Source organism: Dreissena polymorpha, chromosome 6 (assembly GCF_020536995.1).
Source record: "Dreissena polymorpha isolate Duluth1 chromosome 6, UMN_Dpol_1.0, whole genome shotgun sequence".
NCBI lineage: Eukaryota > Metazoa > Mollusca > Bivalvia > Myida > Dreissenidae > Dreissena > Dreissena polymorpha.
In genome coordinates, this window is record NC_068360.1 from 49,966,376 (window position 1) to 49,980,769 (window position 14,394).

The 14,394-nt window shown below is 33.8% G+C and overlaps 1 long non-coding RNA gene across 1 annotated transcript; it reads right to left on the minus strand.

Moving 5' to 3' along the window:
* Window positions 1-11,658: 11,658 nt before the first annotated feature.
* LOC127833578 (uncharacterized) lies at window positions 11,659-13,850 on the minus strand. The gene is made up of 3 exons (XR_008027493.1): window positions 13,580-13,850; window positions 12,648-12,774; window positions 11,659-12,032 (listed from the first exon to the last, which is right to left on the minus strand). It is a non-coding gene; the product is annotated as an uncharacterized LOC127833578 (long non-coding RNA).
* Between the last annotated feature and the right edge of the window lie 544 nt (window positions 13,851-14,394).

A 14,394-nucleotide genomic window follows, 5' to 3' on the forward strand; every position in this document is an offset into this window, starting at 1 on the left:
TAATACTTTAAACTTCTTTGTTTGTATTTATTCAATTATGATATTTTTAATCATTTTGTCCTCAATTAAAAAAGTGATTTTAAACATTAATTATGAATAAATTTGAGGAAGAGCTGCTCAAAACACGAGTGTTTTGATTGGCTGTTCATAAAAGGTGTACGTCGAAGAACAATTTGTACTTCGAAGTGTATTTAATATTTGAACGTCGAAGTACAATTTTTGTAAATTTGTCTTTTTACCTAGTATGTTCTGTTGATTTTTGATCCAATTGGTACACCATAATAACCGCGCAACCCGATGACTACCACCGGGTGCTCCAAAACCCAAGGAGCAGACTTCCGTTCAGTAGACTAAAGAGTGAGCAAATTACCTGACATTACTCCAGAAAAAAATGTTTGTTTCGGAATATTCATGATATTTATATCCGGAATTCGTTGATATTTATAAACAAATACACGAACAATTTTTTTATTAAATCTGCCCATGTTTTTAAAAACTAATTACTTAATAGGATAAAGTTTTCAACATCAATCTATTTTATATTAATATTTCTCTAGCGAATTTAATTCGATATTGACGAATCATTAGAAGTAGTTCAGTGACATTTCGTTTTATTGCCAATTGTTTTCGATTATTAAAGCATCGCAATTACTCGTAAATCACACAAATATAGCAGGCAATATCCCGAAACAATTTCAGATTACGAATAAAGCAGTAGTGGTAGACAGAACATACATCAGCGGAAAATACAATCCCAAATTCTTTGTCTCGCACCTCAAGTAAGTTAATATAAGAATTCGTAACGATAGGGAAAGCGTCACTTTCTGTGCGCAATAACAATCACGTTTAACACCCGAGCACATTCTTTCCTTGATATGATCCCTTGACGTTTTTCGAAAAACAACAGCAACATTTAAACATGTAAAATTTGCTGGCAACGGCAACACACTAATATATTTTGCGCGATGTTTTTATAAGAAATGAGTTACATTTGACTGTACTATTTCAAATGTAAAACGCCTTAAAGCAATCAAACATACGATCACAACTACGGTCTAATGAGAAGCCACAGAAATAATAAATGTTTAAAATTGATTTATTGATACGAACAAAATTGAAATGTTCAATAAACATTTTTAAGCTTGTTACGGGTTTATTTAAAATATTAAAACTTTGTATTAAAAATCTCTACCGAGGCACTTTGCAAAAATGTATGAGTTAAATTTTCAATAGAACGGTGGTTACTTGTAACAAATAAATATAAACTATTTAAATATTAATGACTAAGAGTAATTACAGTTTCGGTTCAGAGTCGACGTAACCGTTTACAAACATTTGCATTACATGGATGAAATCACAGAGGTGAACTATAATTACGCACCATGTGTGTCAGTCTTAACGAACATATCCACATGCGAGATAAAACATTCGCCAAAATCTGACCAAGGATCGTCTTGTCTAGCACCCACCGAGCTACGACATGCGTCCATGTCTGGCCAAAAAACGTCTAGCACCCACCCAGTAAAAGCACGCGTCCATGTCTGCTCAAGTAACGGCTTGTCCAACACTTACCCGGTGAAAGCACGCGTCCATGTCTGATAAAGTAACGGATTGTCTAGCGTCCATGTCTGATAAAGTAACGGATTGTCCAGCACTCACACAGTTAAAGCACGCGTCTATATAATGTCGCTTATCGTTTTCAAAAAAGGGATTGTTATCACGAACATACATAACGATTATACCATCGGAAACTATTACGTCCTAACGATAAATAATAAAATTACGTTGATGGTCGAACACTATTGTGAAAACTTACTAAGACCTTCCTACGCGAGAGTTCTATTATTTCCACGACTTATTATGCGTTGCTCCCACGACTAACTTATTCGATCCCACGACTTTCTGAGTTGATAAGTAATTATCTCGAGTAAGTTATGCCGTTTGACCGACGTACTTAGAAGTTCCCACGACTTACAAATTTATTGTCAGTCAAAGTGGTTCATACGAGTAAGTTAAAGACATGCGCAAACCATAAGAAAACTATGTAACTAAAAATGAATTTAATATTGTGCACGTTCGAAAACAGACACACTACGTAGAAGATTATTTCTCCAGCTATCGCTTGTATAGAAAATATACGGTCACACCCAAGTTTGTAATTTTTGAACAGATTTTAATCCTGTTTTGTTTAACCTTTTCTTATGTTTACATACGGTAAGTCTTAGAATTTTCCGAAATTTGGTCGGTTACCAATCTAAGGCAGGGGAAAGCTTGTACTCACCAACGCAAAGATTTTAGTGCGCGCATGATGACGCTAAAGATCGCAAAATAAAACGTATACCTATATTTGTAAAGATAAATGCATGAGCACGTACAGACATGTGCATTCGCATATAACTAGCAAAAACGTTTGCTTGTCACCTGCATGCCACTGATCTAAATCAATTCAAATAAAGAACTGTGGAGGCCCACAAGCAGTGACACTCTTGAGCCGAATAGAACGCAAGTGCAAGGTCGATAACACTCTATCAAATTAGCCTTACAGTAGCAAGGCTAACAAGACATAAAATGTGACAATGTCCTTTTGTAGGATATGTATATATAGAGTCATTATATTACCGTAATTCCGATACGACAATATCATTTTAAGATGATGAATTTAAGAAAGCTTTCACTGCGGTCCATATATTTAGGAAATCACCAGCAAATAAATACGGTGTTGCAAATAATAAATGATTGTCACTTAAACAATGTAAAGCCTTTAATCGGAACATATCATTTATGTACAATAATCGGCTTTGTGAAATCGTTAGATAAGGCTTAGTTAGTCATTAAACAAAATCGTCACGGTTTCATGGGGCCTCTACAAGTCGCGAGCCCATAGGCAGTTGCCTACTCTGCCAAATGAGTAATCCGAGACTGTATATATCCAGTTGCGTTAGAGTGTAAACAATTTTACACAAACATCCTTTAGACACATCATGTATTCCTGATACACGTTTCACCTTAGAAACGTTTGGAATGTGCCTCCTGGTCAATATGCGTCAAATTACAAGGTTAAGCCACACTAGCGTTACTTTCAAACCCTATGCATAATTTCACCAGCCCCGTTCGTCGAAGTAATTGCTTTAATATACACCCAGCAACAAAATGAATACGTTAAAAATATAATTTATTTTATCACCATCTGCCAGAATTATAAGAAAGCAATAAAACAAGAATACAGATATAAAAGGTGTTTGAACGAGTCATCTTAGTGGCATCCTTTATATTCTGACCGGTATAAAAACAAGGCAAGTTAAATTAATTCTTCTCATAGCAACCAATGATATTGTGCAAGAAACATGAATAGGCGCGTATACCAGTACTCTTTCTTTGGGTAAGTACTTCTGCTACTGCTACTGCAACTTCTACTGCTGCTGCTGCTGCTACTGCGATTGCTACTGCTACTGCTGCTGTTACTGCTACTGCTACTGCTACGGCTACTACTACTACTACACCAACTACTACTACTTCTACTACTCCAATTCTACAAATAATAGATCCATAACAATCTACCTCACAATTTCTTATTCACGATACTAAGTCAACACTGTCAACACTGTTAACAAGTACACGTAAATTAATTCTAAGTTTTTAATTGAAAAAAACACGTGCAACTACAACGGCTGCTGCTGCTAATGCTACTGCTACTGCTACTACTACTATAATTTCTACTACTGCTGCTGCTACTACTGCTGCTGCTACTACTATTACTACTACTACTACTGTAGCTACTACTACTACTACTACTACTACTACTACTACTACTACTACAACAACAACTACTACTACTACTACTACTACTACTACTACTACTACTACTACTACTACTACTACTACTACTACTAATACTAATACTACTACTACTACTACTACTACTACTACTACTACTACTACTACTACTACTACTACTACTACTACTACTACTACTACTACTACTACTACTACTACTACTACTTCTACTGCTACTTCTACTTTGCAAGGGGCTGCAGACAAGGAGAACCCCTTTCATGTTATTTTTCCGCTCTGCGCGGTAGTTTTGTCACTTGATAATACGAATATAAAAGGCATAACAATTGCACATAAATTGTCCCAGTTTGCGGACAATACTGCTATTTTATTAGATAGAACAGAACAATCGTTGAAGGAAACTCTAAATTTTATACAAGATTTTTCAAACATTTCAGGTCTAAATACTAATTTTCATTTGAAAAATGTTGTATGGATTGGCAAAAAAATATAGTTCTTGTTATTGTTAAAAACTCTCATTACTTCATTATTAAATCAATTGTTCATACCACTGCCGAACCCACCCAATACCATTTGAAATTCAATAGAATCTTCTATTTAGCTTTTATTCGGGACGGGCATAATAAAGTAAAGTTTACAACAGTTGTAAAAGAATTGAGTGATTAAGGTTTACAAAGGATAAATTTGGATGCATTTATTTTAGAATTGAAACTACCCTGGTTGCAAAAGTATCAATGCTTCAGAGGAAATTGGATATATATCTCACAATTATACTTTGGAACGTTCAATCTCTTAATTGCAGTTATCATTATGATTTAAATATATCGAACATAATTTTAAACCCTTTTTGGATATATGTTTGAAAAAGCTTCTCACTTTATTGTAGTAAATAAGAAGTAAAAGCAGAAGAATTGATGTCTTATCCACTTTTTTATAATCCAAATATATTGATAGGAAATAAAAGTTTTTTTCGTTTGATGCTGAAATTCTCTGAATAGGTTATATATTCAAAAATGCAATGCGTGTTTTAATCATTTTAGAATAAACTGTAACAAGTGTCATTTGGCAGCAAAAGTGAACACTGTAATGTTACTTATGAAATAGTCATCTTATTTTTAAAATTGAAAAAAGTTAGTGGTATTATCGTTACTTGAGAATTTCGGTTAAATAATGAAGATTTTTATTTCGAAGACAATACCTAAAAATAGTTTCAAGCAATTAACAATTGCGTCAAGCTATTTACATAGCAAACGATTTGAAAATAAAATAAACACATTCTTAAAACTAATTTGAATACATTTACGCCATTATATATTTTGTTTCAAATGTTTGCAGAGCACGAGCAAAAAAACATTGTGTCGCAAGAAAAGTTAAAAGACAGATACTTCTACAGAGGTTCATACGGGTTACTCCTGATACTGAGGTGCTCAGATAAACCGAAGGGTATGCAATTATATGATTAAAACACTATTACCGATCGTATTTATGGGCCGTTTCATCTACCTTTGTATTGCTAAAGTCTCTAAAAATTGAAAAACATTAATATAAAATATAATAAATTGTTATTTTTATTTCGTTTTAACACTGTAATTTCTTAAACAGTGGAAGAGGCTGATGCGACCGCTCTCAATCGTTTCATTCAACGTTTACTGTATTTTTGATGTGATAGATCACCGTTGTACTAGTCTTGAAGACTTAAAAGAATGCTTGGACACGGCTAGAAAGAAACTGGATGAAGATACATACTTGCTTCATATGCGCGATTCTTGGGAATGGCAATGAGCAGGTAACCCAAAAATTTTCAATTCAATTTCAATTATAACTTTACTTGCAAATAAAAAACAAGGATATCAGGCGAAATGAGTGATGTTTCTCCATGCACTGTGTCAAACTAGACAGAGAAATTAACAGAGCTCTTTTTTTCTCATACAGTTAAGTGTCAACTTGACAAAAACGGACGAATACTTATTAACGAAGAATATTACAATAAATACATATTATACTTTTGAAGTGATTGATGCCAATATATTTATAAATTGTTGTGTTTTTTTTCATGTTCATCGTAACGACACACTCATTTCTAGCTCTCCTGTATTTACGCTATTGTTTTGCTGGATAATTATGAGTGCAATTTATTGTATAAAACACTTCTGCAAAGAACTCACAAGCTGTATCGCAATTACAAATGATGTCCAAAGTGTAATGCCCAATGTTGTCACACTAACGTGTCAACATAGTATGTGCCCAATATACTTTATAATATTATTTAAAGGAATATTCAACGTTCACAAATTTTGGAGAAAACAATACACACGATTAACGCGGAATGTTCTAGTATTTGTGAAGAAGGTTCAAAGCAGTAACTGAAAGATAGCCCTGACAAGCAGAGTGGACTGAACAAGGACAAACAGACAAAATGTCGCCAATATATGCGAATATATGCTTTCAAAAATATATCTATTAATAAAAATTTTTGTTTAATTCACTTACGTCAACTTTTAAACAAAACATATACTAATATTCCCATACAGATAGAAATAACTGCTTATATGCGTGTTATTTTTAAGGGAGTTATTGCAACCAGTGACGCCCCATATTCGATCTTTAGAATTAGAGAAAAATTCAGGAAACAAAAAAATCATAGGAAAATCATAATTATTCACCATTGTTATTTTAGTTATAATCATGATTTATTAAGCCGAAGACCATACTTATAAAATAATAAAATTAGTTTCGTATTTATTTGCAAGTGACGGCGTCTATGGTTTTCAAGCAAAATTGGTTAACCAGAATATGTAAAATCTTAAACAAGCGCTCCAATTAATATGCCCGTCAAAGGTATTAAATCAATTACTTTATAAAACTCATATTTTAAACATTTATCACATGTATACCATATACGTACTGCTCAATTGCAATTGTTGCATCGCAAATACGCTCTTCGGTTTCTGGTCGTTCAAACGTTTTCCTCATTCAGGCAGGTCAAGGAGAAAGTCTTCAGGAACCATCATATAAATATGTCGATGTGATGATGTAGTTTCATGTTGATGCTGATGCACTGCTCGTCTATGCAAATACACCCGGCAAGGGAATTTTCAGTTCTTACAGAAAATAATTTCAGAAAAGTGTAGTAGAAGTAGTAGTAGTTGTAGTAGTAGTAGTAGTAGCCGTAGTAGTAGTAGTAGTTGTTGTTGTTGTTGTTGTAGTAGTTGTAGTAGTAGAAGAAGTAGTAGTAGTAGTAGTTGTAGTAGTAGTAGTAGTTGTTGTTGTTGTTGTTGTTGGTTTGTTGTTGTAGTAGTAGTTGTAATTCGAGTTTTAGTAGAGTCGTCAGTAGTAGTAGTAGTAGACAGTTGTTGTTGTAGTCGTCGATATTGTCGTAGTCTTAGTAGTTATTCTAGTAGTCGTAGCGTAGTAACGTAGTAGTAGTAGTCGTATCTGTCGCCGTCGTCTTCGTGTCGTCGTCGTCGTAGTAATGTAGTAGTAGTAGTCGTAGTCGTCGTCGTCGTAGTCGTAGTCGTCGTAGTAGTAGTAGTAGTCGTAGTAGTAGTAGTAGTAGTCGTCGTAGTCGTCGTCGTCGTAGTCGTCGTCGTCGTATTCGTCGTCGTCGTCGTCGTCGTCGTCGTCGTCGTCGTCGTCGTCGTCGTCGTCGTCGTCGTCGTCGTCGTCGTCGTCGTCGTCGTCGTCGTCGTCGTCGTCGTCGTCGTCGTCGTCGTCGTCGTCGTCGTCGTCGTCGTCGTCGTCGTCGTCGTCGTCGTCGTCGTCGTCGTCGTAGTCGTCGTCGTAGTCGTCGTCGTCGTCGTCGTCGTCGTCGTCGTCGTCGTCGTCGTCGTCGTCGTCGTCGTCGTCGTCGTAGTCGTAGTCGTAGTAGTAGTAGTCGTAGTCGTAGTAGTAGTAGTAGTAGTAGTAGTAGTTGAAACTATTGTATACCTGCGGACAAGTGTCAATGTGATTTTGTCCGTGCCTTAAAAATTACTTTCAGTAATTACTTGTAAGAGCTTACTATCGGCTCGCCGTATATGTTTTGTCAGGTGTATAATTTTTACAATAATGCGTGACCAAAGTTCAAAATTAGGTGTGTTTTTTTAAACGGACCATAACTTATTATAGTTCAATGAATACATTATGTGGCCCGATGTGTTAATTAACCAAACATACTAGTAGCTTTGTCTTAGATTTAATACATAACATCTGAACGCTGATTCTCCACTTAAGGAATTTCATGTTTCAGGCCGTGCTGCGTTCGATAATGGCAAGAATGGGTCTTATTTCATACAAACATGTATAAAGGTGTTTGAAAGTAATCACCAATCCTGTCATCTGGAAGAAATGATGGTTATGGTAAGAGAACAAGTGTCCTGTTACCGGTTTCGCCCATTAAAGGTGTCATTCGCTAATAGTGACGACTGTACGTCCACGCAAATACCGTGCGTTTGGACAACACTTACTCGCTACGTGTATTATTGAAAAAAAACCATTTTTACAACATGCCATTGCGATAACAGGGACGTGCATTTTACTTTGCTGATGGGGTGGTTCGAGAGGCCGCAAGGAAGTTTCCGTCGGGGCAATCAATCATTCTGTACATGCGGGACTGAAGTAGACTAAAGAGTTGTTTTTTGTTGGCGTGAATTAGATAATTAGATAATTAGATAAATATGTATCGGTAAAGATGTATATATACATATATATATATATGTAAATGTCTATATTGTGAGGAAATACTATCGATAAGCCATTTTAAAAACTGTACAAAAGTGAATTAACATACAAGTACAAGAAAGTGAATCCGGCTTAAGTATTATAGATTTTAAATAAATAAGAAAATTCCATTGAGCTTTATACAACATCAAATTGTATATCCCCCGACATAGTGCAAGGAATAAGTATTGGAGTGTTCGTCTGTTGTCCGCACTAAAGTCGGTGTACTTAACTTCTATGTTGATCTCGATCAGTAGTACAGCTGAAAGACTGTTAAGCGAAAAGAGTGTGGTTGATCGCACAGGTGGTTAGCGTGTGGCTATGATATTAGTTAGTCAAAACATCATTTTGAGTGATAAATAATCAGATTATGTACACTTTAATGGGGATGCAATTAATAATGTACCGGGAAATGGCAGAACTATTTTAAACCTAAAAACAAAGCTAAAGAATTCTGTTCAAATAATGATTTTAACGATGAATATTGTACTTTTCCAGGACTAGATCAACCAATAATTGTAGATCAAGTTAAAAATGCAAATAAATTATTAAAATGTAATAAAGCGGCTGGTAACGATTTTATTCTAAGTGAATATTTTATTGAAAGTATTGATATTTTATCAAATCATTTGTGTAATAGTGTTTAATAGCATTTTAGTTTCTGGCTATTTTCCCGATCTGTGGACGGAAGGCATTATCATAACTCTAATGCTGATGTTAGTAATTATTGAGGGATAACGCTTGTTAGTTGTTTTTCTAGATTATTTACAACCATTTTAAACAAACGTATGTTTTTTTACGGTAATTCTAAAATTTCAGATGCACAGTTAGGCTTTGGAAAAGAATATTCAACTGTTGATGCTATTTACATCTAAAAGTTGTTGTTTTTTTTAAACAAACGTTTGTATGTTGTATGAGTTAATTTTGTTAAATGTTCTGATAGTATAAACCGTAGTGCTTTTTTGTTAAAACTGTAAAAATCTGGTATACAATGTAAATTATTAAAAATAATAAAGAATATGTATGAGAATGTTAAATCTTGTGTTAAGTCGTGTAAATGATATTCTTAATACTTCAGTTATGCTGTCGGTCTAAGGCAATGGGATGTTATTTCCCGAATTTTTTCACTGTTTGTAGAAGATTTGGAACTTTTTGTACAAGATTACTCATTGTCTGGCTTAAATATAGACGACATAACATTAATTTTAATTTTAATTTCGGATAATATGGCCATTTTGGTAAAATAACCAGTGGAAGACAATATTCAGATAACCTTTAACGTTATTTTAATTGTTGGGGACTCATATAATGATATGTTGAGTTAGGCAGATATCCGTTATATGTAAATAGATATGTAAGAATTGTAAAATATTGGTAAAAAAAAATCAACAGTAAAAAATATTATAACACAATATGTGTATTACCAAGCATTGAATGATTGCATTAAATAATGTAAAATTGGGTTGCAATTTTTATGCATTTGTTAAACGAATACGGATTTACCATTTGTTTGAAACTACAAATATAACTACAATTTATTCTTTTGTATGTGAATTTAAATGCATAATTGTTGACACACTTTAGCAGGAATGGTTTGGTAATATGAATAGAAGTTCAAATCTAGATTTGTATAGAATGTTTAAAATTGCTATTGAATTTGAATACTGCTTGGATTTATTGCCCAAGAGTATACGTTTATATTTTGTACAATTAAGGGTTTCTGCCCACCCGTTGAGAATTCAGACCGGAAGATACTCACGCAACAATATCACTCGTATAAAAGAACGATATTGTCTTTGCTTAAATCAACGGAAAATAGAGGATGAATTCCACTTTATTTGTGTTTGTTCATGCTGCCGTTCATTACGTCAAAAATACATGTAACGTACTTGTTATTTTGGATCCATCTGTTGTTGTAAATATGTAAAAGAAGCATTAACGTCACGAAATTCTATTGTAAATACCACTTATGTTGTTTTCAACCTCCGATATTTCTGTACAATACAATAATTTCATTGATCATCTGTGTAACTATGCTAGTCGAGCATGACAGTAATTTCATAGATGCATATTTTGTTTTTGAAAAAAAAAATCTAATTTGTGTACAATTTACTATTTCTTTGATTCGTCATCTGTATGTGTTAATTTGAACAAAACTCATTATTACTCTGTTTAACTCTTTTAAAAGGTTTTTATAACTGCACCATGTGATTGGTGTTTATTCCCTTTATGTGCTGTCATAATTACAATCATTTTATTAATCATTTTATTAACAATTTAAGAATGGTTGTCTGTAGAAAAAAAGCAGTAGCATATTTTGCAATTTTTAAAACATCTTTTAGTATTAAAATTCCATTTATTAAACATCTGTATATACTATTTGACGAAGCGCTTTCTAGTATTAATATCACAATTATGCATCTGTCTGTCTGTCTGTCTGTCTGTCTGTCTGTCTGTCTGTCTGTCTGTCTGTCTGTCTGTCTGTCTGTCTGTCTGTCTGTCTGTCTGTCTGTCTGTCTGTCTGTCTGTCTGTCTGTCTGTCTGTCTGTCTGTCTGTCTGTCTGTCTGTCTGTCTGTCATCCTTTGACATCCTTTGACCGTAAAACAAAATGAAATAAACATGTTGTGCATTAGTTCGCCAGATTGATGCAGACTTACTTTTCCATTCATAAAATGACAACTTCATAACGTGACGCAATAATAATTTCATAATGAGGACACTTTTTTAAAAGCGACCACACATTAAAAATGTAACAATTGTTAAAAAAAATTGCAATGATATTTCGGATAACCGCTTTATAATGATAGGTTAACATATCAATGTTTTAGCAACCTGCTTTATAAATAGTAAAATACCATACCATGCCATATGTCAAGAAAAGGAAAGTTACGCTGTTCATAAAGTATATTTTACGAAAACAAGCTAAAGCATTTACGCCGTGTATAACACCGAAATGTACACCAGACGCTGTGTCACTTAACACATAAACACTATTTTACTAGTGAACGTTAAAGAGAATTTGCGTAAACATGGTATTTTTAACCCGGACAAAGCAAAGTTATACCCACAGGTCATCTTTGGCTGGCATAAAGATCATTTAGTAACTTTGCTAGACAACTGGTATATATCATAATATCAAAGCAGTAATCGATTGGTATCTAGTTGCAAACATAAATCTTACGCAATCTCTGAATATGTTCTTAAATGTAAATAGTTAGTCAAATGTTAAGTGTACACATTCTTTATCGGAAATTATAATCAGAATATCGTTAAGAGCCGATTGTTTCTTACAAAACTCCAATTCCTTAGTTCGTTTGACGTGTTGGGAAAAACAAAGCCTTGGTTAAACTGCTCCAAACGCATGCCAGCTGTGTATATTGTTTACCATCATCTGGATCCGTAAATGGTATAGCCTTCAATTGTTCTCTAACCGCGATAAGCATTTCTTCTAAATGATGATCTTTAAAATATGCTTTAAACACCTCGATACAAATTCTAATAAAGGGACTTCCTTCGCTCCGATCCCGATGAGCAACAAACTCTGAAAAGTAATAAGATAATTAAAAACGCTCATTTGATTTGACGCAATTTTTATTAACAGTTTTACATTATAGGAGCATATTTTATGTATTTATTTCGTTAAAAAAAAAACATCCCTTTTTGTTAGCGTGAACTGAATCGTAATATAAAGACTAGTTTATACTGTATGTCTGCCCTGGTCAAGATGGCACAATAACATTTCATTGCTTATCATTATGCCAATCTGTACGGCAAACATAGCACTCTACAATAATTATTCATGGAGCATTTATTTTAATACAATTTATCACTTGAATTTTCTTTTTTCTTTTCACCCAATTACTATGCAACAATTAAAACAAAGTACTTGAATAAAACGTATTAAAGTCGCTCATATAAAAATAAAAGTAAAAAATACATTAACTATTCATATTTGTGTTGCTTTTCGGAGTTATTAATAAATTTCAACTCATACGAGCTTTCATAAAAATATTATATTCTAACTTTACCGAGAAACACATTGAAATTCTTTGTATTAGCCCGACAGCAAACACATGTCCTATATTAATGTGAATTTTAGTATTCTTAAAAATATACCAGGAGAAAACAGAGAGTGACCCAATTTTAAGTTACTCACCAGGTAGAAAATGCAATCACCGTATCCGCATCGTTCGGAATGGAAATCAGTTGTCTCGGCACATTTGCTGTTACTTCCGTATCTATTTCGCCTTGGCAGGCTTGGATTAGAAACACTTTGGGCCGACCTGCGAATATATTAATATATAACATCATTTACTCATCCATCCATCTATCTATCCATCGATCCGTCCATCTTTCGATCCATCAATCCATTAATCGAACCTTCCATCCACTTAAAATTCACCCACCCTCACACAAATTAAGCTGTGCGGTAAATAACGATTGTCTCCTCTGCAGAGGACACTGAGTCGATTCTCACACGCGCTCAGAATTTTTTGAACTCGTATAACGGTTCAACATGAAACAAGTTATTTCAGGTTATAGACAACAATCTCAATAAATCTAAATAAATAACTATTATAAAAGGCCTTAGCCTTATCAATCCATGTTTATAAAACATAATTATCTAATTAATATCAACGCTAAAAATTGTGTAATCTGGACCAAAGATTCATAGTCTACCTGTTTGATGGGCTTTCCCCCAAAATGCATTTGGTCCGATATTATTGTTACTCCTTTTTGGCAATAAGTGATGCTTCATTGACACCATCTAATGAGTATCATATTACTAAATTATATTATTAAATGACTCTTTAACCTTCAATTTTTACCAAAATACACGGTAGGTGTTTATCACGGTAGTGAGCCGAATGTTTATGAAACCTTGCAAGCTCGTTAAGCATATATTGGGCAAAATTGTCATTCGGATTTCTCTTCCATGTATTTTTTTAATATTTAAGTGACAACATAAATTCAGAACCGGTTATATGGGCTTTACTAGCCCAGAAATGTGTGAGAAGATAACTGTCGCTAGGGTTTGTATCGTTGTGTGCACATATATATCAAAATACTCAACCAAAAAGTTCATACCTGCGAATATCGGTATTGCCTTGTTCTCAAATGTTTGTCTAATAGTTTCGATTTCTATTTCTTCTTTCTGTTCTTCTTGTTTCTTTTCTTTTTGTTTCTTTTCCAATTAAAGTGACCCCTGATATTCAATTTCTCTTTCTTCTTTCTGTTCTTCTTGTTTCTTTTCTTTTTGTTTCCTTTCCAATTCAAGTTACCCCTGATATTCAATATCTTTTTCTTCTTTCTGTTCTTCTCGTTTCTTTTCTTTTTGTTTCTTTTCCAATTCAAGTGAGCCCTGATTACAACAGAATAATAATACAATTTATGGCATGACATCTTTCCCTGTTCTTGACGTCACAAAGTGAGCCCAAAGACATTATCTAAAATGGACATAATTTTGCTTATATGCATGTTAAATCCTTTCCTGAGACAATAACATTCCGAAAATGGATTGAAATGGGTGCATATTTAATTGAATGTATTCAAAGTTGTTAACAAAAGAAGTTACTAAACGTATATTTTAACTTCAATTGGCCAGATACAACAATGGTTTTGAATATTGCAATAGTGCACACATCAGTGATCACACATAAAATGACCACAATATGTCATACAGTACACTCTTTTTTTTAATTTTAGGAAAAAATAATTTAATAAGAATGCTTATATAAACAAAAACGCCAAACAAGCAAGTACCAATCCACCATGTCCCATTATAACACATACGAAGCACGATATGTGTTTTTGTCATCTTTGTTTAACTTGTCTTTTGTGTATTCCAATAATAATTTCATTTCCACATACGATAGTGAATCCTTATCGCATGTTTCAACCTT